At 46.5% G+C, this 21,903-nt stretch overlaps 1 protein-coding gene across 1 annotated transcript in view; it reads left to right on the top strand.

The window, feature by feature from the left end:
• The window catches only part of LDLRAD4 (low density lipoprotein receptor class A domain containing 4), a 169,324-nt gene that overhangs the window by 118,111 nt on the left and 29,310 nt on the right, over nucleotides 1–21,903 (top strand).

The following is a 21,903-nucleotide window of genomic DNA, read 5'->3' as shown; positions in this document are numbered from 1 at the left end:
CCAGGGGTCTTTCTCCCTGCCTCAGGTCCCTTCCTCCCTGCCTCTCCCCCTTTCTCATCAGTATTTCCTGGTGTTTAAAGCCAATTTCCAAATATCTTTTCATTTTAAAAATGTGAACTATTTAGTTTTGTTTAGAAGCCAAGTGAAGCTTCTCCATTTGTAAATGGCTCAGCATTGCCCAAAGACATCCGAGAATCTGTCCTAAGAGAAGAATCTCTTTTTTAAATTGAAGTATAGTTGATTTACAATGTTGTCTTAATTTCTGCTGTACAATAGTGATTCAGTTATATATATATATTTTCCTCCTCTTCCCCATGTTGGTTTATCACGGATATTGAATACAGATCTCTGTGCTCTACAGGAGGCCCTTGTTGTCTGTCTTACATATGCTGTAGTAGTTTGTATCCTAACAGAGGAATCTTAAGATCCTGTTGGCAAACTGTTGGTCCCTACTGTTCAGGTGTAACTAGGCTTGTTCCCCTGTAGCCAGAATGGGAGGTTGTTGACAACATGCTGTCTTTTAAGAAGATGGGAGAGTCTGGAGACAGAACAACAAAGGGCAGGATGAGGGCTCTGGCTTCACGTGAACCTGGGTTCAAGCTCTTACTTGCTTAAGGAAGGCAGCTGAACTCCTTAAGGCTTAGTGTCTCTGTCCATGAAATGGGAATGATTCCTGCCGTGTACAGGGAGGGGTTCACGTGAAGAGTGCAGTCTGCATCATCCTGCTGCTTGCTGTGTGCCTGCTGCCGTCTGTCTGCAAGGCCGGGCCTCCTTCACATGAAGCATGGGCTCAGGTGTCCAAAGGCGAGTTCATCCTCAGAGGTGCTGGGTGTTTCCCTCCTCCTCTGTCCCCTGGGGAAAGCCTGCTGGGGGCTGCCCTCTGAAGGGGGCTCACTGGGCCTGGCCTCTCTGCCAGCTCACAGGCAGCTGGCCTGTATGTCACATTTGGGTTTGCCATGGCTGGTCTGTTCTTTGTGGTACTGAGGGTGATCTGGTATCAGATCAGTGCACTTTCCTCCCCTTGGTCTGTAGCCAAGAGTAGAGAGTGTCTGCTTCCACCCTCAGCTGCACAGCGAGGCTTGGGGGAGTCTGCAGGCCCCACCAGCCTACATCTGCAGCAGGTCGGCAGTGTCCCTAGGGGGATTGCTTGTGGGGCTGCCACTTCCTCTCCGCCTTCAGAACTTGGAATGTCACAGGACTTCTCGTCTCTAAGTCAGTTTAGTCCAGGAGAACAAAGCATGCTTTCTCCTTACTCCTGCATAAGAGTCAACTTACTCCGTCTGCTCTGTGTCTGCATGGAGGAAACTCCCTGTGTTCTACCCTTTGATTGCACTTAGGGTCAAGCACAGTGGAATCGGTTTTTTGCCTGTGTTGTTGGCTGTGGGCATGCGCCCTGACTCAGGTGTCTTGATTATCTCTCTCATTTTGTATTTGCTAAAATTTAGCATGAATTAAGGTTAGAAAGAAAATGTCACTGTCATTTGTGAGGCAGCAGTGCTAATGATAGTAAAAGCCCTTACAATAACAGCTCTAAGAAACTTTTCCTTCTGAAAACAGTTTTGGAACCTAGACTCTGTGTCTCACCTGCTCTTCTGCCTCATTAACCAGTGGACTGAGGCATGTCCCTGGGTCTGAGCCCCACGCTCTGCACATGTGGGTGTGGGGCTGTTGTGAGTATCTTGCAGGGAGAGTGGTTGGTGTATCTTTTCAAGGAAGAGGGCTATACTGTCAGCCTCAGTGTCAGCTTTTCTATGTCTTCCTCTATCAAAACATTGTATTCCTGAGCACTGAAAATACAAATCAAACAAAAAATTATTATTTATAAAAATAAAATTTTACAATGCAAATTATTATATTTACAGGTATATGTATTAAGTGCCTTCTTTGGTCATTGTACCCAGCGTTCTAGGGAATGAAGGACAACAGATTTCATTATCAAGGTGCCGACAGGCAGATTGGGGAACTGAAACACACTCGTGCAAAGATGACCCAGCATGGACACAGGGTACTGAGCTGTCCCAGGGACTGTGATCCTGGAGTCTACAGAGAACCATTTTGCCAGGACGTGGTCATGGTGGCTTCACAGAGGAGGCGAGTGGGGTGTCAGGGTCAAGGATGGCAGGGTGACTGGAGGGAGAAGGCAAGCTGGTCATGCCACTCCTTTTGTCCTTGTTGCTGAAGAGATGGCCCGCGGGTCCCCAGCTGCGTGGCCTGTCTGTTGCCCTCGATGCTGGCCCTGTGCGCTGGGCTCTGGCTCCGCGAACCTGCCCTTTGAAGCCCCTATACTCCACAGCTTGTGGAGCTTGACACTCTACAGCTCTGGCTTCTGAGAAACAGGATTTGAGGAGTGTGGAAAGAGCTGTGTGCTTTGATGGTGTTGGAGAGGGCAGGCCTTTCTCAGTCCCCCACAGACCTCAGAGTGGGGGATTGAGGGTCCCTGCGACAGCTTTGCCTCCAGTGAGTGATGGGGTTCAGATCAAGGGCGGTGGCACTTCTGCCCATACTGGGGTCTCGATTGGTGGCCTCGGAAATCTTAAAGTGAAATGAGCCGAAGTTGGTCAGGTTCTTGGATTCAGCCAGGAAGTTAATTTCAGGACTTTTCAGAAGGAAACTGTCTTATTTTTTTGCCTAGGGTCATTTAGGGTAATAACAAACAAATTAGATAAATTCAGCACAATAAATTCTGAGCTAGATGTCTTTCTTTCCACCTTTCTCAGTTTTTTTCCAAAGGAACTAGCTCCCTCCCTGTCTCCAGGCTGTGCCCCCCTGTGCCCCTGTCTGGGAGACAAGTCCTGTGGGGCTCAGGAAGGGCTGACTCCTGCGGGCCCCAGAGGAAACATGACTAAATGAGGCAGCCATGCTGCCTGTCGCATCAGTGACCAGGTCAGTCTCCCAGCACAGGTTCCACCTTCTACCAGAGTGTCCCTGGCACCGCCTTCATACTGTTGCTGGCTTCTGGGGACAACCCTGCAGTTTGTTCCAACTGTAGAGTCCAGGGTGAGGCCCTGAGTTGGCAGGCTTCAGTCTCCCCTCACTGGTTGTGGCTTTTGGCAAGTTGCTCACCCTCCTCATGCCTTGATTTTCTCCTCTGTGAAATGAAGACAGTGCTAGTTTTGGCATCTCGCTCAGAGGATTGCTCTGAGGATTTACTAAAATAGTTCAGGTAAAGCAGTTAGAATAATGCCTGGCATTATATAATAATGCCAGGCAACTTCTGCCTGGAAGTTACACCTACCACATATATCTTTACCTGACAGTACTTCAATGTGTATTTCCTAAGAAAAAGACATTCTGATCCATAACCATAGTATAGTTACCAGGGACCAGAAAACGTAATGTAGATATAGTCCTACTTTCTGACAGGCGGCCCCCTTAAACTCTCGCCGGTGGCCCGTCTTGTCTTTCCAAGTAGTTGTTCGTGTTTTCAGCAGAGGGCCTAGGATAAGTAGTGGAACAGGGCTGTGGAGGGCATGGTGCTGGGAGAGCCCTCCTTCCACTCTCTCCTTTTCTTAAATGTTGATGGCCAGGGGTAGAGCCTTCCCTCACTGCCTCTCACTTACCAGAGGGGACACAGCCCTGTTTCTCTGGCGATTAGTCTTGCGAGTTTATCTGAAGGCCTGTATCCAGGCTTCCTTAGGCTGGGGATGAGGTGGGTAGAGAACTACCATTTGCTGAGTGCTGGCTGTTTATATGCATCTTGTCATTTATCTCAAAACCTGCAAGTCTAGAAAGGTTGCCTAGGAAACATTGCTCAGATAGGTTAAATAATTTTTTAAGGATTGGATCAAGGAACTGAACTCAGGCTCTGGGTTTTTTGGTTTTAGCTTCTAGGTATTTGGTTTTTTCATGATTTTTTTTTAATAAGATAAGAATTTACACTTCAGTTTTTAAAGGTTTGTAGGGTGAAGATCAAACAATGCATTATTATGAAAGACCATATAAGTGAGTGCCTCACAATCAATTGTTTGTGTGTGTGTGTGTATGTGTGTGTGTTAGTTGCTCAATTGTGTCCAACTCTTTGCAAACCGATGGACAGTAAGGCAAGAATACTGGAGTGGATTGCCATTCCCTCTCCAGGGGATCTTCTCCCCCCCACGGAATAAACCCTATCTCCCACACTGCAGGTGGATTCTTAACCGTCTGAGTCACCAGGGAAGACAGTTGTTTATATGGCAGTTTTTGATTGATACATAGACAGTGGTATTCTTGGGTTTATCCTGGATTTTCAAATAGATTCTGAAACGTAAACCCAGGAGCCCTCAGATATCAAGGGTCATTGGTTTTGTTGAGAGGGAGTGCTGAATCTGTCCTTCAGTTCTGCCCGGCTGTGTCCTGTTTATGTGTCCTGCAGGAAGTCCATTCCCCTTTCCGCTCTCCTTTCCTGCCAGGAGGTGAGAATGTGAACACCCACCTGGTGGGATCCAGTGAGCAGAGCGTGTGCATTTCTGCCACTGTTCACCCCTCTTGGCTGTGTGCACAGGGCCCCTTAGTCGGACGTGGGCTGTTAGCTCTCGTCCCCTGATGCCCCTTCAGACGCCCTGTGGTCAGACTGGTGCGGCCTCCACAGGGAGGGTGGGAGGTCTCCCAGAGTGCTGTGTTGCCCCAGGCAGGGAGGCTGGGGTGGTCCTGCCTCAGTCAAGGCCAGTAGAAGCCTCTGGCCTTGAGCCATGCTGTCCTAGCAGCATTGTGTGTTCTTTTCACAGGGCTGCCCACCGCAGTGTCAAGTTAAAAAAAGGAAAAAGAATCCATGGCAAAACCCATACCTGGATTGTGTAAAATGACCCAAGATGGCATTTAAAGAAGGTTGGGTCGGGAAGGGCAAGCTTACCCCCCTCCCCAGCCAAGAGGGCCCCTTCACCTGCCCCTTTGGTTTGTGCCTCTGTTTCTCCAGATGAATTTCTGATCAATTAAAATCTTGTAAAGCCTTGAAAGGCAACTCAGCGTTTACAAATAAACAAAGGCAGAGAGCAAAGGAAGGGGTTTCAGTAAACCCAGGCATCCTTTCTTCCTGCTGTGACACTAAATTTACTGGATGAAAACAACCTCTTAAGATTCACGTTTTGATTCTGTTACTGCTTTCCTGTGTGCGGGCTGTCCCACTTCAGATGAGATTTATCCACTTCTTTAAATATTTAGTAGTCTAGCGTGGATGTTAATGACAGTCTGGCAGTGCTATTTTGAGAACTGCAACAATGATAGTAATTTTCAGTGTCAGATTCCTGCTTTGCAAGGGGAGAGAGGGCGGGGGAGGGGCGGAGGCGGAGACGCGGCTGCAGTCCTAATGGAGTTGCCGGCCGTCCGCGGGCCTGCCAGACAGATGGGTCATGAATACTGTCTAGACGCCCTGCCTGCGGAGCCCGGTCTCTGAGGACACGCACCGAGACGCCGGCTCGAGTAACGGGAAAGTCAGGGCAGGCTCTGTGTAATCAGACAGAAATCAATGCGCGCCGGCTTCCTGCGGGAGGGGGATGCGGGCGTGCGGTGGGGGAGAAAAGATGCGCTGTTTTTCAGGTCAGTTTTGTGCAAACTCGGCTAGTATGGGCGTTAGGGGTGCGAGCTGGGAGAGGTGCAGAGGATGGCGCTGTGGACTTGGGCCGTCCTCTGCCGCCGGATGTGGGGTGACCGCCCCAGACAGCCCGGGCCCTGGAGAGCAGGCCGCAGGTGTGGGACCGGTGGGTCGTGTGTATTGCTGAGTCCCATGCTGCTCCGGTTGACACTGTTTGCCCTGACTGTTGGTTTCTAGAGTTTAGTCTCTTAATTATGGAAGGTTTTAGAGACTCACCTGGCTGGCTTTCTTTTCTGCTGAATCTCTGAGCACTTTGCAGAGCTAGATCTTGTCATGGCAGCTCTAGCTAGTGGTGCTAGAGGCAGGGAGGTTGAGCCCTCAGGAGCCCACTTGGCCTCGCAGGGACACGGGCACCTTTGGAGGGTCACTTCACTCAGGGCCATGTGTGGGGCTTACAGGATGGAAGTAGTGCCGTTTCTACCCAGAAAACACGTGGTCTGAGTGTGGTTGAATGGGGCAGGGCATCCACAGCAGGAGCCCACTTTGCTCCACTGGGAGAGAGAGGCCTGGTTGCTGGACTTTAAGTCTGTAGCCATTCATCAATATTTGCCTCAAAAAAATTACCCAGAAGGGTCTGCCGTAAACCTTGGAAGGGGCCCTCTTTGAGGAATTGCAGAAATAGAGGTGAAATTCAGTCATCACAGCATGTGTCCTTTCCTGCAGAGGTGCAGTGACCCCATGGGCCTGACCCTAGAGTCAGCCACCTGACTCTTTCATGAAGTTACGTCTCAGTGCAGACACCCAGCAAGGCTTTTAATTTGGAAAAAATCTTCCAGCAACCTAAATTTAGCAATAATTGTTTTTTCACTCCTTCATCCATTCTTCTTGTGTCCTGAGAATGAACAACAGAGGGGAAACTAGATGGTTTTTGCATCTTCCTGCCTGGACAGGAAACGATCAGAGATGAAAACATCTTGTAGCACAGGATCTCTGGAGAAGGAAGAATCAGAGCTCCAGGCAGTGAGCGGGCTGGCCTCCCATAGTTGCTCTCAGAAGATCTTCCCAGGCATCCTCAAGGCACTGCTGTCTTTCAGAAAGTCTTGTCTTTCCCTGAACTTCTTGCCTGCGTCCTGTCAGCTCCATGGAGTGTGAATCTCCCCACTCTGGGCAAGCTGAAGGGAGCGATGCCAGCTGACCACAGCCTGGGCGTCTGGAGGGTGAACCCCAACACACTGGTTCTGTCCACATCAGCAGATGTGGTGTACCTGAGTCAGCTCCCCTGGGCCTTCCTGGGGGAATGGGCTGGGACAGGGGTGTGGCCCCCTCCCTGGGGAGAAGCCCTGCCTCGGGTAGACAGCACGTGTCCTGAACGGGTGCCAGGGCATGCTGTTTCCTTTCATCTCTCCATCTTCACTGCAGTTTCTGTGCTTCCTTTACTCGCGTATTCTAAAAATGGGAGAAGAAGGAACTTGACCTAAACCTCTGACCCTTTTCTCCTTAGATCCTGAAGAGGTGGGGAGGGCACACATTGTGGGAAGGTGATGCCAGCCTGGGTGCTGGACTTTAAGGTACTGTTCCTGGGAAGGCGCCCACACTGGCAGGCTCTCCCACTGTCTGGGCTGGAAGCAAGCGGCTCTCCATGTGGCCGGAGGAGGGTGTGGCTGAGCGAGGCAGAGACAGTGATGTCCCTTCTTGAATTTGACATAGTTTCCACAGGACAACCAAGAAAATGCAGCCCCTTCCTGTTACATGTGCTTGGGAGATAGAAATGCCAAGTCTGCTCCTTGGGGAGGCGACTGGCCTGGATCTAAGTTCTTAAAAGCTGGTCTGACCTTAGAAGACGTCCTGGGGCACCTTCAACCCCATGAGGCTACAGAAGCCATGGTGGCTGCCTCCTTAGGCCCTTGTGATTTGGTGTTTGCTCTCATGTCAGGACCTTTAAGCTGGAGTGACAGGGACAGTGGACAGTGCAGGTAGCATCTCCTAGAAAAACCAGGTGCCAGAAATGATTCATGTTCAGATTGTTGAAAAGAACAGGACAGGGAGCTGGAGAGTGCTCTAGAGAAAATGTGTTTGGGTAATTACCTGTAGAAAATGGTGTCCTGAGTAATAGCAGCACATCCTTTGGGGCTATCTTGTGGAGAGTGTTTCTGTGAGTGTTGGGTTTGTGAGGAGTATAGGGTGCAGCGTATACAGGGAAGGTGGTGTGGGTGCGGGGGTGCAGTATGGTCTCCATCTAATGCTAACCCACTGGCCTTGAGAAGATCCTCAAGGTTTTGGCAGTTTCTCCTGTGCTGGGTGTGGGACAGCACTGATGGGTGGTGCTCGGGCAGACCCTGTTGTTGGGGTTGGGGTGTCTTGGAGAACTGTCTTTCCCAAGCAGCCTGACAGGTGGGGGAATTGGGAATTGGTCACGAAAAGCCAGCTTACTTGGAGATAAAGGCTGATTTTAAGGAGTAGTACTGGAGAGGTAAATTGGGGTCAGATTCTAGAAAATCAGGATATAAGGTGTTTTCAAACAGTTTTTATTCTCTTTTCTGAAGGAACTCATTGAAGATTTTTGAAAAAGATTTATTTATTTATTTGATTTTTGGCTGCACCAGATCTTCTTTGTGGCAGGGTCTTTCTCTAGTTGTGGTGTGCGGGCTTCTCACTGCAGTGGCCTCTCTTGTTATGGAGCACAGGCTCAGTAGTTGTGGCTCCCAGGCTCTTGAGTGCAGGTTCAGTAATTGAGGCACATGGTCTTAGTTGCCCAAAGACGTGTGGAATCTTCCCAGACCAAGGATCGAACTGGTGTCCCCTGCACTGGCAGGCAGACTGTTAGCCACTGGACCACTAGGAAGCCCTATTGAAGATTTTTGAGGAGGCAAGTGAGGCTGTGAGACGAGGCAGTTAACGTGGGCAAGTGCTAAGGAGCACCAGCTCTGAGCCCATTTTACAGGCAGGGGAACATTATGGAGGGGGAACCCCTGGAAGGACTAGCCTTGCCCATGGAGCAGGTGGGCCTTAGGTGAACTCGCAGCTGCCCTAGGAGGCATAGCTGTTGGGAGAAATTGGCTTTTCAACAGATTTTGAAAAGAATCTTATTGCTATGATGATTATCACAATAAAATTTTGAAAGGAGTGTGTGAAAGCACATCAGAAGATGGGTAGATGGGTACTGAGAGCTGCCCCAGCTCGGGGGAGCCCCATGCCTGCCCGCCCCTGGCAGTCTATGAGCCTTCCACATACTGCAGCTACCAAGGCAGCTTGAAGTGGGCTTCACAGCCCCTTCCTGTTCTTGCTGAGAGGATGGCATGGAGGAAACCCCAGCAGTTTACAGATTTACAGCCACGAGGACAGGCTGATGGGGGGGTCTGTGTGTGACCCGGGGTGTGTGAAGGGATGCAGGAGGCCAGTGCTGCTGCCCTCATGGTTCAGGGAGACTGGGGGGTGGGGAGCAGGATGAGAGATGGACTTTTTTTCTCCCAAACCTGGTAACATGGTTTCAGCGAAACCCTGACTTTCCCATCTCCAGCCTTAACCAGGTACGATGGACTAAGTGTAAATATTAATGAGCACAACAACAATAAAACTGGCAGCAGCGCGAATGAATGTGGTCTCCTGCAGTAGAAATATTTACCCGATATGTCCTGCCAGTGAGAGAGATTTTGGCATTAAACCTAGACATTACCTCACTCTCCTGGGCAGACAGCCGACTTCAGTGCTAAGCAAGTCTGCAGAGTGAAGAGCTGCGTGTACCTGCCTGATTGGCTGCACAGCCCAGACCCTGGTGGGAAGTGATTTCTTTGAGTGTATCTGTCTGTCTGTCTGTCTGGGTCTTGCCCTTAGTTCCTTTCTTTGTTTCTCTAGCCCTCCATAGGCTTGTCATTGTCTATTTTCAAATTGCTGGATTTTGTGTTTGTTTTTGTTAATCTTGAAGGGCACATTGTGAAAAGGTCTGCCAGCCAGGTGGGCAGGTATTAATACACACGGAAACCTGAAACGTCAGAATTATCAGGAGGAAAAGTGAGGTACCTATGTGTGTGTGTGTGTGTGTGTGCAAATGTCCCCACACACAGGCTCATATGCCCTTCTTACTTATTAAGAGCCAGGAACTGGTGAATGAAACAGGTTTCTTGTTTTGTTGTGGTTTAATTCATGATTAGTACAAGGGGATGTTCCACAGTAAAGGATGTTTTAGTTCAAGATTAATGGCAACTAAAATAATATTTTGAAACATAACCTAAGAAAACATACTGGAAACCATCTATTCCACTGGCCTCAGATCTCTTTGAAATTAGTACTACATATAGTATAGAAGTTATGGGTCAGCACAGGAGACAGATCTGGGCTGGAAAGTAAAATCTTTGAGTTGAGAGTACTGGGAAGGCTTTGAGTTGTCACTAAAGTACCAAATATTCTTCCATAAGTTTCCATACAGGTTGTGGAGAACCACGCTGTCCATCTACTGCTGAGACCAAGTCACTCTTTATTTTCCTTAGATCTTGACTCTCAGTTTCACATCATTTAGGTTTTGTGCTGTTACTACTGAGTGACTTAGTTTTATCAGTTGGTTTAAAGTAAGAAGTGCTTCCATTTTCCTGTCTAATCTGTTCTTGAGCACTGGCTGTACCAGGCTAGTCCTTGCTCCCAGGATCAGCTTATTTGGTAGCCTTGTTGTGATGCCGAACTAATGGGCCTCTGGTGCCACCACCAGGCAGCCCCTCTCGATGGAACATTATCCACAAAAGGTAGAAAGTCTCAACACCAGGGCAGTTTCATACAGTGTAGATGATACTGTGCTTAACAGCGTGTCTGCACTTGGTGGCCCTGAGGGCTGAATTCCACCTAAGAAATCACTGTGGGTGTGTCCTGTGGTGCTGGAGGCCGAGCACCAGCTGGAAGTCCCTGCTGGTCCTTGTCGACATCATTCAGGGGAGGCTTACCCACAGTGGAAAGGGGTGGTGATGTGACGTTAGCCCAAAGCCATAGCCAGCCTCTTTATTGGGGGCAAAGGTAGTTTTACTTCTTTGAATGAGCCCAAGTTCATAAAAACCCAGCACTGAATCTTAGGGTGCTTTTGGTTTTAGTTTTGGAGTTTCAGTAATTTCAGGGTCCCCAGGAAAACATATTCCTGTAAACTTCACTGGTCATAGAGAAACGTTACCAATGCCACTGAATGTTAACATTCAGGGCTGAAGAAGTGTGACAGAAGCAGGTGGATGGGAATGGAATAAGGACATTTGTTCAAGGAGTGCAGTGGTCAAGCAGCCAGATGACCTTGTTAAACTGGGCCGATCTCACCCCAGATTTTGATGCTTATCACTTGGAGAGTGGTTTTATGTTCATGGAGAAGACTTGGCTACTGGCAGGCTTGACAGAAGCAGGGCAGAGGCGTGTTCATTGGTGTAATAACTTTAACAGCAGGAGTGCTTGTGAACATCCTGGCTTCCTAGTCACTCAGCGAAGCCCTCTTTGCTCCTGAGTTCTTACCAGGCAGGGCACGCTTGGCCTCAGGCCAGGGCCAGTGGATCCTATCCAGTGTGGGGACAGCAGAAGGAGCCCTTGATCAGGAGCTCTGGCAGGAAAGCAAAACGAAACAGTGAAATAGAAGTGAGCTTCACTTTGCCAAATTAGTGTGCGTCATGTTTTTCTTGGTTTTGGTTAATAACAGCTATTAATTCATCCATCATATTTTCTGAGCACCTGCTATGTGTTGGGGCTTCAGGGATAAGCTGGTGAACAGGTCCTCTCTGACACTCTCTGTTTTAGTTACGGGCTCAAGTTTGGTGTCGGCCTGTAGAGCTTCTGACTGAATTGTGTACATTAATCTGTAGAGAGGGATATTTTTCTTACCAGAGTTGATATTTCAGACTGATAATCCATCAGTCCACTTGGATATATTTTTGGTCTCCAACTATTGTCAAACATTTGATTGCTTAACTTTCCATGATTTCTTTGAAAGAGTAAGAAGGGAGGATAAAACGACATTGAAGCTAGTAGATTTAGGGATTGTAGAACATCTCAAGGAGAAAGGCTTAATGGGAAAGAAAGTAGAAAGAATTAAGGATTTACATTTAGCTTATGATCTTAATTTTTCATGTTTTTTTGGGGGGTGGGCGGCATGGGGCACACACTGACTGAAACTGCCCACCCTGGCCAGGCACCATAGTAACTATTTGCATGAGTTACTTTCTGACAGGAGGTTCTGGTAAGGAATTTGGAACTAATAAGCCACCACCAACCAGAAGAGTTTGGGAAATGTCAAAAGGAGATACCACGTGTCTGACCGCCTCTCAGAATCCTTCTCGCGCGTCCATCTTGGCTGAGCGGTGTGTGCGCCACCAGGAAGGACACTGAGTCAGAACAATTGGCCAAAGACAACCTGGAAACTAATCCCATCACTACAAAATCCGAGAGTGCAAGCCACGTGGCAGAGCAGTCCTCCTGGATTTCCTTACCCTACTGCTCTCTGCCTGGTTGCCCCTTCCCAATAAAATCTCTTGCTTTGTCAGCACGTCTCCTTGGACAGTTCATTTCCATTGTTAGACAGAGCCCACTTTCAGGCCCTGGAAGGGGTTCCCCTTCCTGCAACAAAACCAGAGCATTTCCCCTTTATGCCTAGCAAGGTTTTACGAATCTGGGTTTAGTTCGAATATTGATTTTATTTACGAGTGGTACCCCTGTTGCCCGGGACTGTTGATGATTTGTTATTGTGCTATAATCCTTACCATGGAGTAGCATTCAATATGTCTGAATTTATGTAATAAAGGCTTGAAGGTGTCTGTGTCTATAGCTGGAAGGAGGGAGAAAGAAGTGGGCTTTTTTTTGAATTGAGTTTAATGACTCACCTCAGAAGGTGAGTGATGTTCCACATTGGGAATTAAAAAGACTTCTCCATTTTTCTCTTGAACATCTTGTATCTTTCCCTGAACTGAGGGAGGCCCGAGGAAATGTGCTCATCTCTCTTGACTCTTAAGAGGCAAAGTACAATGATGCTATGAAAACTATGAAACAGTTACTTAAAATGCAAGATTATTTAAAATTCATTTGATTTGAATGGTGCATGGGGTTGCTGCATTCCTGTTTGTGTTTAGTTCCCTGGAAGAGCTTCAGGTACACCTCCTGACTCTCCTGTGGCCAGCCTTCCTTGCTTCCTGTGGGTTGTCAGAACCAGTCATTTCCTTCTGGTTTCTGCCACTGAAACGCTTCGTGGTTTTACACTTTGCTGCCTTCTTCACATTTTACGGATGTTTATTTCAAGGCAGTTCTTACCTGCACTTTCCTATAACTCTCTTTCTTCCTAATGTAGCGTCCGCATGAATATATCAGCGCTTTTTAAAATCAAAGGATGATTGCCTCACTGCAGGTCTGGGGATGTTTGGTAATTGGGCTTCTTGATGATGCTCCAGTTGTGTCAAACTTATTTTCAGAAAGCTGGTTAAATTTTTAATGCAGCCCATAGTTAAATCATGCTGTAAACAGAAATTTTATCTTTTTTTATAAAGAAGAATGTTATTTACTTTTTTATCTAAATAAATGAGAAGTTGGTTATTTTCCTTTGTAGTTTGGAGGAAAATACCTTGAAATAGGGAGGACTTGAAGAAAGAGGCCTAGAAGTTTTATAATCTTTCTTGAAGAAGAGCAGAAATGCCCTAGCTGCACCTCCAATGGTGGAGGCTGGAGTCAGATCCCTTCCCACAGGTCTGTCGAGCCACACTGCGTACACTTTCCATGGAGAGGTCAGGCATCTGGGTCCTCATCCTTTTCAGTTACATGTCAGTTGGCTCCTTTAAAGGGAGGAAAGGTAGGCAGAGAGACAAACATAGAAGTCTCTCTGATGAGGGTTGAGAAGCCACCCTGTCCACTGAACACTCTGGAGACTTCCCCAGATTACTACCTTTGCCCTTGACCACGGAGACTGTCACTGAGCAAATGAGTTTTAACCCTAAGCCTGGCCCAGGAACAAGGAAATAAAATGAAACGACCAGCTGCCAGTGGAGGTTATGTAAAACAGGGTTAGTTTTTGGTTTGTTTTGATTTTTTTAGTTTTTGCACCAGGTCTTTTTGATTTATCTGTATCTGCTTTTGGGTTTTTTTTGTTTGTTTGTTTGTTTTTGGTAAAAGATGTAAGTTCAAGAAAAACTGGTAAGAGCCCTGGGCCAAGAAGCTGAGGATTCTGTAATTCTTTTAGTTTGTGACCCCCATGGACTGCCAGGCTCCTTTGTCCATGGAATTTTCCAGGCAAGAAATATTGGAGTGGGTTGCCATTTCCTTCTCCAGGGTTCATCCTAATCTAGGGATCAAACCCTTGTCTCTTGTATCTCCTGCATTGGCAGGCGGATTCTTTGGCACTTGCAGCACCTAGGAAGCAAAGTGAATCTGTATATAAAATTGAGTCGATGTTAAGTAAACTCAGGCTTCCTTGGTAGCTCAGTTGGTAAAGATTCTGCCTACTAATGCAGGAGACATAGGTTCAGTCCTTGGGTTGGTAAAATCCCCTGGAGAATGAAATGGCAGTCTACTCCACAATTCTTGCCTGGAGATTTCCATGGACAGAGGAGCCTGTCATGCTACAGACCAAGGAGTCCTCCAGGCCAGAATACTAGAGTGGGTAGTTACCTTCTCGAGGGGATCTTCCCAACCCAGGTCTCCTGCATTGCAGGCAGATTCCTTACCAGCTAATTACAAGGGAAGACTGAAGCGACTAAACAACAAATTGGCATCTGGAGCAAAAATGCCAAGCCTCTATGCCACCGGTAGGGAGCGTGTGTGCGCTGTGGGTGCAGGACTGGCCCGGTCTAGTGCTGTTGAGGGCTGGCCCACCCCACTGCTCCCCTGACCTGCAGAGGTGCAGAGGGGGTGCAGGGTTGCGTGCTGGTGGGTCCCAGGATTAGAAACCCCAGGAAAGGAGCACTGAAGGAGCTGGGACTCCATTTCTCTTGATGCGGGCATCCCTTCTCTTGAATTTATGCCACTTCAAACGGTTTCATTTGAAATTCTGTTTGGTGAGTATAGCTGTGCACTCTTGTGACTGTTTTTGTTATCTTGAAATGTGCTGGTGCTGGTAAGATTGCAAGATGATGACAGCACACACAGACATTTCTCAGCTACTGTGTCTCCCTTGATTAATCTCCTTTCTGTACTGACTTAGCTTCAGTTAATCGTCCTCTGAGGTAAAAAGGAAGGAAGCGTGTAGGATTTTGTTATTTACTTGACTGGCATCCATTTAAAACACAGTGTGCTTTTACCTTAAAGTTGGAATTGCAGATTCTGGTCTTCTTTGAAAACTAGAACTATTTGAAAAATTAACTTCCTGCACAAGCTGCTTGAGTGCAAGAGCAGGGTCTTAGGCTTGTTGGAAAATCCATCACTGTCCAGCAGTGGGTCCATGAGCGCTGCTGCAGCCAACCCCCGCGCGCGTGCCCTCCCCACCCCCCACCCCCGCCCCCCACCGCCAATGAGCTAGAGCAACTTCCTGCATTTCCCCAGAGCAGGCAGCCACCTAGTTGAATTTGACTGTCATTGTAATGGGCTCCTGAGGCCATCACCTTTGGGAGATACCTGGTTGGGACAGCACAGTGGTGCCTCAGAAAAGCTGAGTTGAGAGGGGAAACGTTTGCCTTGAGGTGTAGAGGGAGGCACCATGCACGCATTTAAAGACTAAGTTCCCTGCTGGCAGTTTTTAATGATCTGCTCATTTTATTAAACATTTATAATAAGAAGTTGGAGTTTTGGGCACTGAAGGGCAAGAGGTTTTGTGAGTAAGATTCAGAAGCCCAATATTTCTGTTAAATTTATTTTACTCACAGAGGCATTTGCGTTAAATAGCAAATATTGATACCTAATTGTGTTTTATGTGTCTGAGCAAAGGAAACTGAATCGTTGATGGGTCCATGGTGTGTGGGATCTTAGTTCCCCATTCAGGCATCGCACTCATGTCCCCTGCATTGCAAGGCAGATTCTTAATCACTGGACCATCGTGAAAGTCTCTTTTTTGTTTACTTTATCATGTGGGTCAGTTAGGACTTACCCCATTTTTAAAATATTCTTAGGAAAGGATTGAAAAATGATAAAAGGTTAGTATTTTGTTATTACGTATTTTTAGTAAATGTGCTGTTCTGCTGCTGCTAAGTCACTTCAGTCGTGTCCGACTCTGTGTGACCCCATAGATGGCAGCCTACCAGGCTCCGCCGTCCCTGGGATTCTCCAGGCAAGAACGCTGGAGTGGGTTGCCATTTCCTTCTCCAATGCATGAAAATGAAGTCGCTCAGTCGTGTCTGACTCTTGGTGACCCCATAGACTGCAGCCCACCAGGCTCCTCCATCCATGGGATTTTCCAGTTGAGTCTAAATATTTGTAGACCTGAAACAGTGGTAAAATTGTTAATGAATGGAAAATAGATGTAAAGATTCATAGTTGGTGATTTGTTCAGTATCACTTAGCAGCATCAATATTTTTGTCCACAAATTAAGGTTTCCTGTGTTGTGCACATTGAAAATATTTGTCCACTGAAGTGTGTATGACCTTGTGTACACACAAAGGCACTAGGACGTTTTGGTCATTGCTGGATTTGCAGTACTTAATTTGGGTGTCTAGTGATAAACGTGTCTGAAGATATGAGAAAAAGTGAAGGTCGCTCAGTTGTGTCCAACTCTGCAACCCTATGGGCTATATCCAGGCCAGAATACTGGAGTGGGTAGCCTTTCCCTTCTCTAGTAGATCTTTCCGACCTAGGAATCAAACTGGGGTCTCCTGCATTGCAGGTGGCTTCTTCACCAACTGAGCTATCAGGGAAGCCTTGAAGTTGTGAGACAAGAATTTAAAGTCCAAAACATGCAAATAATTACTTTCCAAGAAAGAACTCTTTTTAAGATCTAAATCAGTAGTTTATTTCTGTGTTAAGAGGCAGTTTGCAGACATACTTGAAGAGTATCATTCTTTAAAGTCTTTGAAGATGTGAGATAAGACATGCTCCTCTGGCAGCAGGGAGCCCTGCAGAGAGCACTCCTGATATGTGACAGACATGATGCTGGGCCTTGTGGTCTTCCTCCCCCAGACCCAGACCTGCAGTCTCATCACATGGGGAAAAAATCAGACAAATCCCAGTCAAGGGGAATTCAACAAAATGCCTGACCATCCCTCCTCATGACCGCCAAGGTCATGAAAAACAAGGAAGTCTGAGAAACTCTCACAGCAGGGAACCTAAGGAGATGCGTGAGTGCATGTAATGTGGTATCCTGGGTGGGGTACTAGAACAGAAAGAGGACATTATGTAAGAAAGCAAATATAAATACACTGTGGACTGCAGGGGATTTTTCTTTGAGTTACAATCCATAAGAGGAAGGTTGACATCAGTCGAGTCTTGCTGCCTTTCTGAGCTCATCATAGCATCCAGAGCAGCTGTTATGGGATCCGCTGTGACCCGCCGCCGCCGCCTCATCTCCTCCTCCTCCTCCCCTCCTCTTCTCCTTCTCCTCCATATCATCTTCATCTCCTCCTTCTCATCTCCTCTTCCTCATCTCCTCTACTCCTCTTCTGTGTTTTTAAATTGTTCTGCTAGATTACTTGTGATGAAATGTCTTGGTCTTTTCTTACCTGTGAGATGAAATATTAGATAAATAGCTGATTTTGGGGTTGCTATTTTCATTTGAAGTGGTCTGGAAGATAGTAGTCTTTAAGTATCTAAATTTTGTTGTATGTCTCAGATGAACAGCAGTTGTTACCTTAGGACATAAAGAAATGTAAATAAGTCATATTTGAGTTGAAAAATTACTTGGTCTGTCCTAATAAGCAAGCCAGGCATGCCTCAGAGAAACTAACTGTATTCATACAAAGACACAGAATTACAAGTTGAGAGAGAAGCTTATAGGGTATTATATATATATATAGTTGAATTATCTTACTTTGTAGATGGAGTGAATCAAGACTTAGATGATGACTCAGAGCTCGTTTGACAGTTGTATTGTTTACTAAGAAGGTGGGTAAGTAGTTTTTTGTGTGTGGACTAGTCTCTTCCATTTTAGTAGCTTCAACAGTGTCTTCCTCATGACTTTGTAATTTTAGAGAGAACGTAAGTCTTTGTTGAGCACTAGATTTATTACTCATCTGGCCTGAGGCTGATGGTCATTTTGGAAAGCATTCTGCCCTACCTGGCCAGTCGCTGAGAGTGACAACTTGCATAAATTACCACAAATTGGGTAAAAACACCTGTTTTCTTTAGCATTAATGGATGTTGTTTTTTTTTCATTCATCATGTCCAGAAGCTTGATTTAAGTATGAGTTATTTATTATCACTTTGAATTTCTGAGACTACTGGCTATCATTTCTGGGCAGTCGGGGAACATTTTTAGTGAGCAGCATTTTCCTTCTTATGCTGAGTCCTCATTCTTTTCACATGTTCCAAGAGGCCACAGGGCCTCGCTGGAGTGAGTGTGTCTGAACTGGCAGAAATGAAATAGGTATAAACTCTGCTCTCAAGAACTCTGCTGTCCAGATAAGCATGTGGTTACTTGTACTGTATATCTGTTGAATCGTGTGAAATACAGAGGACAGGGGTAACGAGGATGCTCTGGGAGAGGTGGGCATGGTGCTTGGCTTTGCCTGAACAGATGAGCTTTTCATAAGAGGATTTATAGGCCCAGATCAGATGGCCATGTAGGGACTTATAGCTGAGAGCAAGGATAGCTCCATGGAGCCGGTGGCCTGGAGGCTGGGTCTTCAGTGTCAGGAGGTTTCTAGAGGCATGAGATGCCTTTGGGGAGAAAGGAATTTCAGCTGTTAAAGACATGCCAGTGGGAAAAGTTGAAATATATTTGGAAAATTCCATGTTAGGGGATTGACTGTTGCTGAATCCTAGTCTTTGTAATAGATGAAGGGTGATACTGTTGATGTGATTTATGACTGTTTATGGGGCCCTCACCCTGGCTGAGGTCGTGTGTGTCAGTCAGCTCTCTTCACTGTAAAGTTACTCTCTTCCCGTTATTCAAAGAGAGCCACCCTTTAAGGGGTGACTGATGCTGTATAAAATGTAGATATTGTTAACATATTGTGATAAAAACCAATCCATGAAAATCATGGATATTCCAGACCAGTTATCAGGCCTAAGAAAATGGCAAACAAATGCTAGACTTTACCTGCGTTTTGAAAAAGATTGTCATCTAAAGTTGACCTTCTCCAAAACTGGTACCTAAAGGTGGTTTCCTTTAGATGAGGGAGACAAGAAGTAGTTAAGAAGTGAGTTAAGAGGTAACACTTGTCTTAGTGTCTGGTGTGATCACTCTGTAAATGTCAGGTAACACTTCCATCATCGTCTTCCTTGTCCTTGAATCACTGAAGATCCTGTACACCAGACACCAGTGCATCCAGATTCTTAACAACCAGGCTCATTATTTCCACGTTGAATTTGAATTTCTAAAAAAGTTTTAAGACAAAAAATTTAATCATTTTTCAAGGTCTAACAAATTTCATTATTAAAATATAATGAATGGTTTTTGCAAACTTTGATTATCTCTTTAAGAGGTGTTGGCGTGGGCTGCTCTGGGAGATCGCCTCTTGATTGCACTGTTGTCAGTTCCTAAGCAACCACTGCCAAATTTGTCTGCATGTCACACAACTTGTTTGTTATCCAAGCTGTTTGGAATTCTTACCCTTGTACCAAAATAGACCAGGGAGGATGGAGTAGGGCTGTACCATGGCAGTGGGCTACATTCAAGCATCCCTTCCAGAGGCGTCTCTCTGGCAGGAGAAAACAAGAAGCAGTGCGTCCTCACGAGGGGAAAGACTCCTGGAATGCCAGCCCAGGATGGGGCCTATCTGTGGCCCTGCTTCTCTGTCTTCCCTGGCTCCTCTGGCCAGCAGGCCAGGCTGTTGAAGCAGGTCAGACGTGCTACTGCTGGTGAATGTGATCGCCTCCATGGTCGCCAAGGCTACTGAGGGTTATTACTGTGGATGAAAGGAACACTTGAGTCTTGACGGTGATCCCCAGTCATTAGTGACTCTAAAGGTCTCTTGAAAGAAAGAAAGAATCCCTACTTTGATTTTTTCTCAATAAATAATTGTTGACTAATAACAAACTGTTTTTCCAGCCCAATTAGAACAACATCTGCTTCATAACAGGACTCTGAAGCATTGCCACTTGCTTCTGGGACTCACCCCCTGTCCTGTGAAGGAATGAAGGAACAGCAGGGACCTGGGAATGGCACTTGCCTTGAAACAGCATTCATGGAGAATGTCTGGATGCTCCAGTCAAGTAATTTTTATGAACTCTTAATTACATGTGCAGCCCAGTCCATTAAAACTGCAACGAGCATGTTAGCCTCTTTAGAATTTCTAAATACACGTCTGTGCATATCATGTTTGTGTGTAAATATACACATATGTATAAACACATCTATGTATATATGTGCATCTATGTATATATGTACAAAGTCTGGATTTCTTCAGAGTCTGGATTATTTCTTCAAAGTCTGGATACCCAGGTCACACTACTTGAGAGTGGGGAAACTGAGTTCTCGTAGAAGCTACACAAATCACTTCTTCAGTGACCTTGGCCAAATCATGCCTTTTCCTGGCTTCAAATTCCTTGTCTCAGGAGCTGGTTAGTTAGGCCTCTTCGAGCTCCAAGATACCACGTGGTTTTTGGGATTACTGCTGCATCTGGACAGAGCTCTAGGGCCCTCTAACCAGGGCAGGGCATCGGCTTCTGTCTATGAAATGCCCAGTCTGCCATTCAGAATAGACTGGGTTGGGTGTTAGAACCAAGGATCCCCTTGATTAGTCTCTCCATCTGCTTGGCACTTTCTAGATTTTAGATTAAGTGTTAGTAGAAAGAGTGAAAGTGTTGTGTTAGTTGCTCAGTCATGTCCCACTCTTTGTGACCCCATGGACCGTAGGCCGCCAGGCTCCTTCGTCCATGGGATTCTTCAGACAAGAATACTGGAGTGGGTTGCCATTTCATTTTCCAGGTGATCTTCCCGACCCAGGGGTCGAACCCTGGTCTCCCACATTGCAGACAGACCCTTCACCATCTGAGCTACCAGGGAAGCAGAAAGAGTAGAACTCCTCAATTCCTGGTTTGCTTTTATTTTTTCTTTCCAAAATTATGTTGTTCAAATAGAGGAGTCAGGGAATGATTTTCAAGGATTTGAAGCCCTCAGTGGGTGAGGTGATGGCAAGAGTGCCCCTTTGTTTTGTAGGCAAGGCAACTGCAGGAAGAACTCAGATCACTGGCTTCCCTCTGTGGCTTCTGCGCAGGTGTTTGGAGTGATAGGTAACTCGGTACCATCTCAGACCCAAAGGAGTTGGGCTGTTGCTTCCTGGGCCAGGACTCCACTTCACTAGCCCCACCAGGCTGGCAGGAAGAAGTGGGGCTCACTCCTCTTCCAGGGACCCCGAGAAGGTGCATTTCATATGACCCTGCAGTCTGAGTAGGTCACTGAAGTGACAGGATTTTGAAAACAGAAAAATTTTCTCCTCATCCATGAGTTTTGAATTTAATCTTTTTTCCACAAGACGAGAAATCAGACAGTTTATCTTAGTTTGTCTGTGAAAGGGTCTTCATGCGATCAAGCCTCCTTTTTCATTCTTGACCTTTTATCTTGAGAATAATCTTTAAAGACTCCAATCTCAGCATCAGCGTTCAGGGTGCAGCAGCTCCTGTTGATGTGGATGATGAGACGCAGGACCTGGAATGCAGAGCTGGGGTTGGAATTACCAGCCAGAGTCCGCAGGTGAGCCGTGAGCTGTTTGGTGCTGTAACTGGCTCTTTTGTCAGATCCTTCAAGTATGTGTGGAATAAAGGAAAACCATGATTCTAGTCCTGTGTTTCCACATGACCACTATGACTTTAGGAGAGTGTCTGTGATTCTGTTTTTGCACTTGTAAACTGGCCTTGATTGTGTCCTGTGTCAGGGGTGTGTAAAACCTCCCAGTTTGCAGATCTGACATCTCAGGGGACAACCCAAGTTGGTATTAGAGGCCCTATCCTGTAGCTGTTCTTCAGGTTCTGTGTTTGAAAAGCTGAAAGATTTGGGGGCTTTTAACTGGACATGAACTGGTAGTTATTTGGGTGACAGCATGCAGATAAATGAGTCTTATTGGTCCTTTTGAAATGGGCCTCAGTGTAGCTGTTGCAGTTTATCTTTTCCTTAGGGCACCACCACTTATGATTCCTCAGGTCATAGAATTTGGAATTTTGAAAATTTCTCAGCTCCTCATGTTAGCAGGCATGAAACCATACTGCAGAGCTCAGCGGTCGGCTGTGGGTGAAGCCAGTGAGACTCAACAGCACTTGGTATTGTCTGCCACTTATGCACGCCTGGCTTTGTTGGACCTTTGACACTCTTAGGGCATCAAGGGGTGATGAGGAAGAAGGTGGTGTGACTGATGCAAGTCAGACCTTCATTAGTGCATTT

The sequence above is a fragment of the Oryx dammah genome, unplaced genomic scaffold (assembly GCF_014754425.2).
Source record: "Oryx dammah isolate SB20612 unplaced genomic scaffold, SCBI_Odam_1.1 HiC_scaffold_22, whole genome shotgun sequence".
Lineage (NCBI taxonomy): Eukaryota > Metazoa > Chordata > Mammalia > Artiodactyla > Bovidae > Oryx > Oryx dammah.
The sequence above is the reverse complement of the archived record's forward strand: the minus strand, read 5'-3'. Positions and strand labels throughout refer to the sequence as shown.